Raw genomic sequence first — 9,455 nt, 5'->3', positions numbered from 1 at the left:
TTGATTTCTTATGATTTCTATGAAAATCATTTCTTATAAAATAACATTGGTTGTAAAGTTTGTGATATAAATTGAGAATGTAACTTTTTGAAATTCCTCTTTTTCATAGTATATTTGAGAATGTATGATACTGGTATCAATGTGTTTTGTAAAATTATTGAAAAAGTACTAAAATCAATCAAAATATTTCTTATCCTTCCATTTATGTGCAATCCTTCCACTTGTGACAACAGATTTCGGCTCAAACCATACTTGGGTCCCACACCACCAAACCCGTTTACGAAAAAACTAACCACCAAGCATCTCCCTACCAAACCAACCTTGCGTGATGGACCCCACTCCCTATAAATAGAGGGATTCTTTAATGTACCGTTATTGTAAACATGATTGTATTTTACCTTTCTAAAGTGAAAACAAAAAGAGAAAAAAGAGAGGTATTCAAAACTATTTAAAGACCTTTTGCATGTAGGCACGCAACCCAAGAAAGAAAGTACCTTATTATTCACACACATGGTGTCATGGCTCGAGGAATCTTGGAAGTTGATGTCCCTCACTAAACCACACAAAAAGAAGGTCTGAGCATTTTACCCAGCATTTCATGCACAGATGAACGTAGAGCTCAGAATAGAAGACCCCCTCGCTCCCCCCCTCCATTCTCTCCTCGGCCTCTACACATAGATCACCCTTCTGCAGATCTCTACCCTCTTGTTGTAATGGCAATCAACATCCCCCCTACTTTACGACTGTGGCTCCACGACCACGGGTTGGGAGGTTATACCAGCGTCGTCGAGGCACTGCCGCACCCCAACACCCAGGACAACGCCACAATAAATGTCGATACTATCACCAACGCCACAATAAAAAAAGGTGGGCTTGAGTCCACTCAGAGATCGATGTTTCGATATTCCTCCGACCGTAGCGTTGGAGAAGTATTTTGGGTAGTATTCTGCTTGCACAAAGGCGTACAAAACATAGAAGGCTCCGAACATCTTCCGGGATATCGCGAAACTTCTATTGGAGGTTGCTTGCAAGCATCCCAATCTTATGGGATGCCGAAGGACAAGGCATGAGTGATCATTGCGATGTATGAAGGCAACCCAATCGATTGGGGCTTCGTCACAGGCACGACCTTAGGCGCCGGACTCCTCACCCTGCAGGCCGAGAAGAAATTGTTTCCCATCGTTGCACAATACTTGACAGTATTGTTTCTGCCGACAACGGCACTCCCTGCTCTAACAACGGCTTGTCCGTCACCATCTCAACTGCTAGACCCCGACCGAAAGATTCAACTTGGTGGTCTCTATAGAACGGAGTGGCAAGATGAGGAGAGCGAACGGTTGCAACAAGCAGCACCCTTAGGCCCGCCGAAGACGAAAACCAACCCCACACCCCCGGTTCGACAAGTACAATTTGTTGGGAAAGAAGAGAAAGAGAGAAGAAAGAGATGAGGGAAACAGTAAATCATTTATTATATTAAAACACCCTAATAGTTACAACGTTGGTGGTGGCTTTATATAGACCACCACCAATACACTTACGGTTTCCTTCTCATGAAGGAAACCGTATTCATAAGAAGTACTAACTATTTATATATATTAATATATTAATTTTTTTGCTTAATATTTTCCACACTCCCCCCTAAGCGAAAATTTCTAGAATTGTAGGTTTTCATCTTTATCTTCGATTACATCAATTAATCCAACTTGCTTGCAACAAATAATGTGCTTTGAATGTTGAAGAGGTTTCATTAGAAAATCAGCCCACATTTGATGAGTGGGAGCAAACTTTAACTCCATCTTCTTTGTTTCAATGAGATCGCAAAGAAAATGATGTTTTAAGTCCACATGACGTATATTGTCGCTCATCTTCGGATTGTTGGCTAACTTGATGCAAGATTGATTATCGCAAAACAAAGTCACTGTTGGAATAGTAAATAGTTTAAATTTGTCGAGCATAGCTTTAATCCATATGCCTTCCTTAGCCGCTAAAGCCGCGGCAATATATTCAGCTTCGGTGGATGACAACGCTACGGTAGTTTGTTTCTTTCACTTCCACGAAATTGCAGCGCCAGCTAGTGTGTAAACATATCCACCTGTTGACTTGCGATCGTCCACATCTCCGCCCCAATCCGAGTCTGACCAACCAATTAGTAGGCTAGAGGGATTTGTCCATCCTTGCACAAGTGTGGTTGACTCAGATTGTGTGGCAGAGTAAGTCAACACATAATGTTGAGTATGCTTCAAGTAGCGTAGTAATCTTTTGAGCGCGATCCAATGCTTTGGTCCTGGATTAGCCATGAAACGAGAAAGAAAACCAGCGGCAAAGCAAATATCGGGACGTGTGCAACTTACTAGATATCTTATACACCCAAGGATTTGTTTATAGGGTACATCCTTCATTTTGGAAATTTCTCATTCATTTTTGGGAGAATCATGAGTACCAAAATGTCGCTCATTGGACGGAAAAATGCCAAGGGTTAGCGAAAGACGTTGTGACTAACCCGGCCAAGGAGGCCCCGGTTGCTATCAAGTTGACAAGAGTCGTTCCGGAGTTGGCAGAAGCAACGACACTAACCAGGAATCTATAGCGGGGCCAAGGGTCCTTAATACAAGAGAGCGAGGTCCTCGCTTATCGCAAAATCTCGGTGGTCGCCCACGAGTTCGTCGCCATCATCCAATTCAACATGACTTTTGAACTGGTGGAATTCCTTGCCACCCAACAGGTTGCAGCAGCCCAACGCATGGCCGAAGAGCACTTGGAGCGGTAGCTAATCTAACGAGCTATAGCTGGCTTAATCAGCCGGAGTTGGAAGAGGCCCTACACCAGATCGGCCGCAAACTATACGTTGACGGAGGGCACATGGCAATCAAGTTGCCCGCCTTGAACATGGCCCTGGTCGAAGTTCACCAAGAGTTGGCTTGGGTGCGGTTAGGAGCGAAAGAGATGGCCTACAGAAACAAGCAAGCGCGATGAATGGGAAAAGATACCAAACAACAACTGTAGGACGCATAAAACTTAATTGTCCAATTAGAGCAGCAGTTGCTGCATGAAGCCAAAACGGTTACCATCACAGACCACAACCGAAATCTAGGCACTACGCGAAGAGGTTGAGGTGAAACAGGCAGTAACAACGAAGGCGAAGAAAGCAACCGCAAATGCCTAGACAAAGATCGAGCAGCTCCGGTCTGAACTCCAGCACTAGAGGGAAGCCAACGCGAAGCAAAAGGAGTTGTATGAGGAGCATATGACGACCGGACGAAAATTGGCGGAGGAAAATCAGGCTCTGAATGCACCAAGAAATGGCCACCATAGAAGAATTGCATGACAAAGAATTAAGAATCTTGCAGACGAACATGAGTCTAATCCAAGACCATTACAACATTCAATCAGGACGCGTTGCAAGTAAGATTAAACAACTCGAGTCCTGATGCGTTTCAAGAAATGCCCGTGAAAACGGAGATGTACACTAAACGGATTCAGATGTTGATTTCCACTTGACAGGACTCAGCCATACAAATGATCTCCGACAAAATGCAATGAGGATGGGAGGATTGGTCCACACAAGCAACCAAACTTCAGATTTTTCGGGCGGACTAGGACAACAGAAGGAAGTATGGCCGAAGGTTCTACAAGCTCGACGAGTAAAGCATTAACGCTATCCGGGAAGACCTAGCAAATGACTACAAGGCATTGGCTGAACGCCACTCCGTTGAAATAATGCAGGTTTTGGACCAGTTCGGCGAGGATCAAATCGACTACACACTAGAGTTAGAAGCGTACGAGACCGAACAATCACAAGCGGAGAAAGAGCATGAGCCAGTGGAAGAGCCGGAACCGATTCAACTTGTAAGAAAAGTTTAGAACATAATGGGTTGGATTGACAACAGAGAACGAGAGAGAGTTTTCGAAGAATGTAGAAGATATTATATTAAGACAGGTGTATTACAATGTAAGAACCTACAGTAACAACTCTAGATGTAGTATCACACACATAACTAAACAATACTTCATACATATATATATACAACGAAGTAACAACTAGCCGTTACTTCTTTGGAACTATTGTTTTGTCTTTTTCTTATTGTTCTTTGTAACTCATATTTTGTCTTTATTCTCATAACTCATGTTTTATCATTTGTGGTGTAAACAGGTAATCTTAACACCCCCCCTTAGCTGTGACACCACTAACTCATCTATTTGGATGAATACTTAATCCAATATGGTGGCAACAACTCCAATGTTTTGCGTTGGCTATTGGCTTGGTAAGAAAATCAGCCCACATAGCTTGTGTTGAAGTATGCCCAATAGAGAGGTTAGATTCTTCAAGAAGTTCTGAGATGAAGTGATGCCGTGCGCGGATATGCTTGTTTTGCTCTATGAAGTTGGGGTTTAGGATTGGTTGTCACACCATAACTTGAATTCAGAAATTTTGAGGATGGCAAGTTCATCAATGATGGACTTCAACCATAATCTTTCCTTAGTAGTGAGAGTAGTTGCTATGTATTTTGCTTCAGTGGAAGAGAGGGCGACGGTAGCGTGTTTCTTTGTTCACCATGAAATGGCACCACTTGCAAATAGGAATACATAGCCAGAGGTGGATCGAGAGGTATCCTTGTCCCCCCCCCCCCCAATTTGCATCCGTCCAACCATGTAGTGGTGTTGATAGCCAACCTTGGATATTTGAATGTTGGGCTTTAGAGTATGATGTGTAAGAAAGTGTCATATCCCTTGTGTACTTCAAATACCGTAATACTCTTTTAAGTGCTTTCCAATGGTTAACTCCTGGATTCTCCATGAATCTTGATAGGTATCCAGTGGCAAAAGATAAGTCGGGTCGAGTGCAGCTGACGAGGTATCAAATGCTCCCCAACACTTGGCGATACTAGATATTCTTCATAAAGTAAGTTTCTTCAGTTGTATGTGGTGAATCTTCGGATGATAATTTGCATGGTACTGTGAGGGGAGTGGAGATTGGAGAACACTCAAACATATCAAACTTGGTTAGTATATTATCAACAAAGTTTTCTTGTGATAGGGAGAGTGTACCTAGAGTTCGATTCCTTTTTACATGAATCCCAAGAAAATGTTCTAATGGCCCAAGATGTTTGATAGGGAATTGTTGTCGTAACTCTGCAATAAATTCCACTACCAAGTCTTCCGATGTCCCAGCAATAGGTAAATCATCCACATAGACTCCCAAGAGTAAGAATTCAGTTTTTGTTTTCCTTATATATAGATTAGGTTCCGATTGAAGTTGTTGAAATTTGATTGATAAGAGGAACCTATGAAACTTGGCATACCATTGTCTAGGGGATTTTTTTAGGCCATATAAAGGTTTGTTAAGTTTACACACATAATTAGGGTCTATATTATTATCTAACATTTGGGGTTGTTCCAGATATATATCTTCTTCTAAATCACCATGTAAAAAAGTTGTTTCAACATCAACATGATGAAGTTCAAGATTTAAATATGCCGTAATGGCAAGAATCAATCGAAGTGCAGCAATCTTTAGAGTGGGTGAAAAAGTTTCATGGTAGTCCATACTTGGTATTTCTGAGAATCCTCGAGCAACTAATCTCGCTTTGAACCTCACGGGAGTACCTAGGGCATCATATTTCTTCGTAAAAAACCACTTACAAGTGATGACATTGGAGTGACAAGGCCGCGGTACTAATGTCCATGTGTGATTCTTTTGGAGTGTTGAGAATTCAGATTTAATTGCCACAACCCAATTCTCTTTTTCTTTACTTTTTAATGCTTGCTTGAAGGTGAGAATTGGAGCCGTGTGGTAGTTGTCTCCTTCGATAATGGCTGCAAAGATGGATATGTCGGACTCCATCTCTGTTACGAAGTGACATGTCAACTTTTCAAGCACCTCGTCCTTAGTTGCATCATAGATATCTTTACTTTAGTCTTTTTAGCCCTAATTTCTTTGTCTTTTAAGGTTGTTCTGGAGAGGTTGCAGGTTTTTAGGTGGCTGAGATCCATATTCTCATATCTGGAGCTTTGTTTTCTTGCAATCATGGAGGATGCACAGGGTTGGATGTGGTCGCCACTCGTATGCTCAGGTTCAAGGCTTCGAGTAATATATTGGGCAGTGGAATAATCATTGCTTTCGAGGCTTCGGTCATACACTTGTTCACCTTCGGGGCTCTGAGCATTAGATTGGCAGACAAAATGACTACCAATTTTGAGATATTGAGAAGGTCTGGTTAAGGGCCTTCTTCAGCATCCGTATCTTGACTCAGTCTCGTCCGACGATCAACATGTCGTCCACATAAAGGAGCAATATCAGGAAATCTCCTCCATCAAATTTCTTTACAAACACGCAGTGATCGGCCTGCGACTTGTGGTACCCTTCATCGGTCATGAAGGAGTCAAACTTCCGATACCATTGCCGGGGAGCTTGCTTCAGTCCATATAAGTTCTTCTTCAGTCGGCACACCAGGTGCTCCTTCCCCTTCTTCTCAAATCCTTCCGGTTGATGCATGTAGATCTCTTCTTCGAGGTCTCGGTGTAGGAATGTCGTCTTGACGTCCAGTTGCTCTACCTCAAGGTCCATGCTTGCCGCTATGCCCAATACCCGTCCGGATGCATGTCATCTTTACTACCGGGGCAAAGATCTCATCAAAGTCCACTCCTTTCTTCTGCTAGAAGCCCTTCATCACGATTCGGGCCTTATACCTTGGTGGATTTCCGGCATCTCCCGGTTTCAGCTTGTACACCCACTTGTTCTGGAGTGCCCTCTTTCTTTTCGGCAACTCCACCAATTTATTTGTATGGTTCTCATGCAGGGAATCCATCTCATCATGTAGGGCATTTAACCACTTGCGGCTGTGGGTGTCTACCCTTGCTTCTTCAAAGCTTTCCGGCTCCCCCTCATCGGTTAGCAACACATGCTCTGCATCCGGAAATCTTCGGGGGGCACTTCTATCCCGGAGAGGATATCTCCGTCCTTGGTTTCTGACTGCCGGTTCCTTTGTTTGTTCTGAATCCGAATCCGATTCGGGATCTTGTCCGGTTCCGGTGTCTTCTTCTTCTTCTTCTTCGGTCGGTTCGGTTTCCTGTCCGTTGTCGTGAAGAAAACCATCCCCAGGCGCAAACCGTGTATAATGTGTGTGAACCGGCCCTTACACGTGGGCACGTCCCTTGTCGTAAAGTAGATAGGTAGGCACAAGGGTTAGATCCTAGGTAGCAATATTCTATAGGGAGAATCGAGGAGTATCTCTGTCCGAAAGGACAGAGAATTAATGTGATGTAAACGGGCAAGACGGCCTCCCTCCTTGAGCTATAAAAGAGAGGGAGACGGGGGAGAGAGAGTATCGCGCGCTAGAGGGGACGAAGTGCTGTCGGACTGGGACCGAGCTATTCTCCTCTGTCGTTCTCCATAAGCTTTCTTTGCGCAGGTTCTCGAGTGGCTGATTCTGCTCCGTGGAACGCCCATGTGCTTCCGGCAGAATCTCCATCTTGCTCCCCTGTATGCGTGGGTGATCAGGTGTCGACACCCGTCTCGCCGACCTGATCGGTTGTAACCGTCCGAGTCATCTGCATACATATATTTATATACGCGTTCTTATACTCTACCTCCTGCCCAACTTGTGTCTCTTGTGTTGATCGGGCTGCGTTCCCGCGCGCTTCTTTGTCTATCCGTGTGTGAGCGTGTCTCTCTCTCTCTCTCTCTCTCTCTATTCTCACCTATTCCTCGGTCCAAGACCCCAGTGATCCCGCCTTGTTCTCCACACACGCGCGTAACAACACGACATATTTGGTGAACCCGACGTGAACAGGCGGCAGAGGAGTAGAAGATGAGGGGGTCGGACCTTGCAGAAGCCATGGCTTCGACTGTGGACCGTATAGTGAGTGCGCGCGAAGGCACCGGAGCCCTTGATAGGGCTATCGAGGCGGTTGTCGGTATGATCGGTCGGTTTAGTGGGAAGGATGCCACGAGCTACTTGGCGTCCTACCAGGCTGAGATGGTAATGCGGGACATTCCGGAAGAGAGGCGACTAGCCGGATTCCCTCGAGTGGCGATGCCGGGCATCCATGCGGAGGTGCTCGAGGTACGGGCCGAGAGCCGGACCTGGGAGGAGTTCGAACGTCGGCTCCTCGAAAGATACGGGCTTGAAGATGCGCTTCGACTTTCGAAGCGGGACTTCATGGAGTGGGTGGAGACCCCCGACAAAGGAAGGAACGTGTCAGTGCTCCTTCGGGAGTTTGAGGAACGCTTCGCGTGCCTCTTGGTGCTTGACCAGACCGTTCTGGACACAAGTCGTGTCCTATTGTTTGTTAAGTCAGTTGACGAGCGGGATCGGGACCAGGTAGGCCCCCTGTTGGAGATTGACGACGGGCTGACGGCCGACTGGGCCGTGGTGAAAAGGGTTTGTGGTCGTTTCGACAAACGGCGGGAATGGATTGACAAAGGATCGACAGGGGCGGGCTCTGTCGCAGCAAGGAAGCTCGAGCCAACACCACCAACGCGAAGGGAGGAGACCCGAGATTGGCTCGAGACCGGGTCGGCTTCAACCGGCATGGTCAAGGGCTCGTCCGGGGGAGCAGCTCTGGAGGAGCTGACGCGGATGGTAAAGGATCTCCAGATCGCCCAGGCACGGAGGGATGGTGGCGAACAGGCCCGTGACCGACGACCTCTGGATGAAAACATGTGCATGTGGTGTGACGCGGTCGGGCACATCCGGAAGTACTGCGGGGACTTCGCCGAGGCGGTGAGAAGCAACGTGGTGTACCTGTGGAACGGTCGGGTGCACGCCAGCGAGACCCGAAGGGCCTTGAATCTAAACGTCGGGCGAGGGGGTATGAAAAGGCTGATGGAGGAGGCGGCTCGTCACGCGGAGACCGTCCACTACTCGGCGTCAGCTGGTATTCGGGTCGGAGGTGGCGAGGCCCCGAAGACGAACAAAGCCGGGTTCTGGCTGACGATGCTAGAAGGCCTCGCCGGCGCACGTCTAAGGAACGAAGAGGCGAACCGCGCGGAAAAACGGGTCCGGGAGGTGACCCGGTGGAGTGACCCGGTGGAAGAAAAGACGGGCTTCGTCGAAGCCGCTTGTCAAAACTACGAGGCTCTGGTGGAGGACAAGCGGGCCCTCGCAACGATATGAAACTCGGTTCGGGCAAAGGCGGAATGAGGCCGGTGCAACCGGCGCCCAGGATAATCCCAAGAGGGGCGGATACCAGCTGGGCACAGAAATCGAAAGAACCACGGACCTGCGAAAGGTCCTAGAAGAACGAATCCTCGACAGCAAGGTGGAACTGTCGCTGTGGGAAGTGCTCGGGATCGCCAAGAAGGAGTTCCACGACTCCATCTTAGACTTGGTGAAGAGGAAGAGGCTGTCAACGGAGGAAGAACCGGAGAAGTCGGTGGAGGTGCGAACGACGCACATAGAGGACATGGCGCTGGAAGACGAGTTGGCGGAGAGCCACTATTCGAGGCCGCACTG

The 9,455-nt window shown here is 46.9% G+C and overlaps 1 long non-coding RNA gene across 1 annotated transcript; it reads left to right on the top strand.

The window, feature by feature from the left end:
- The first annotated feature begins 4,453 nt into the window (after nt 1-4,453).
- Nucleotides 4,454-5,976, top strand: LOC147859590 (uncharacterized). Its single transcript, XR_015530383.1, has 4 exons — nt 4,454-4,708; nt 4,808-5,000; nt 5,772-5,914; nt 5,962-5,976. It is a non-coding gene; the product is annotated as an uncharacterized LOC147859590 (long non-coding RNA).
- Nucleotides 5,977-9,455: the final 3,479 nt, after the last annotated feature.

This window comes from Azolla caroliniana, unplaced genomic scaffold (genome assembly GCF_043228905.1).
Source record: "Azolla caroliniana isolate FFs.n. ecotype wild unplaced genomic scaffold, voAzoCaro1.0.p SCAF_10, whole genome shotgun sequence".
In the NCBI taxonomy this organism is placed as follows: Eukaryota; Viridiplantae; Streptophyta; class Polypodiopsida; order Salviniales; family Salviniaceae; genus Azolla; species Azolla caroliniana.
Note: the sequence above shows the minus strand (reverse complement) of the source record. Positions and strands in the feature narration are given on the sequence as shown.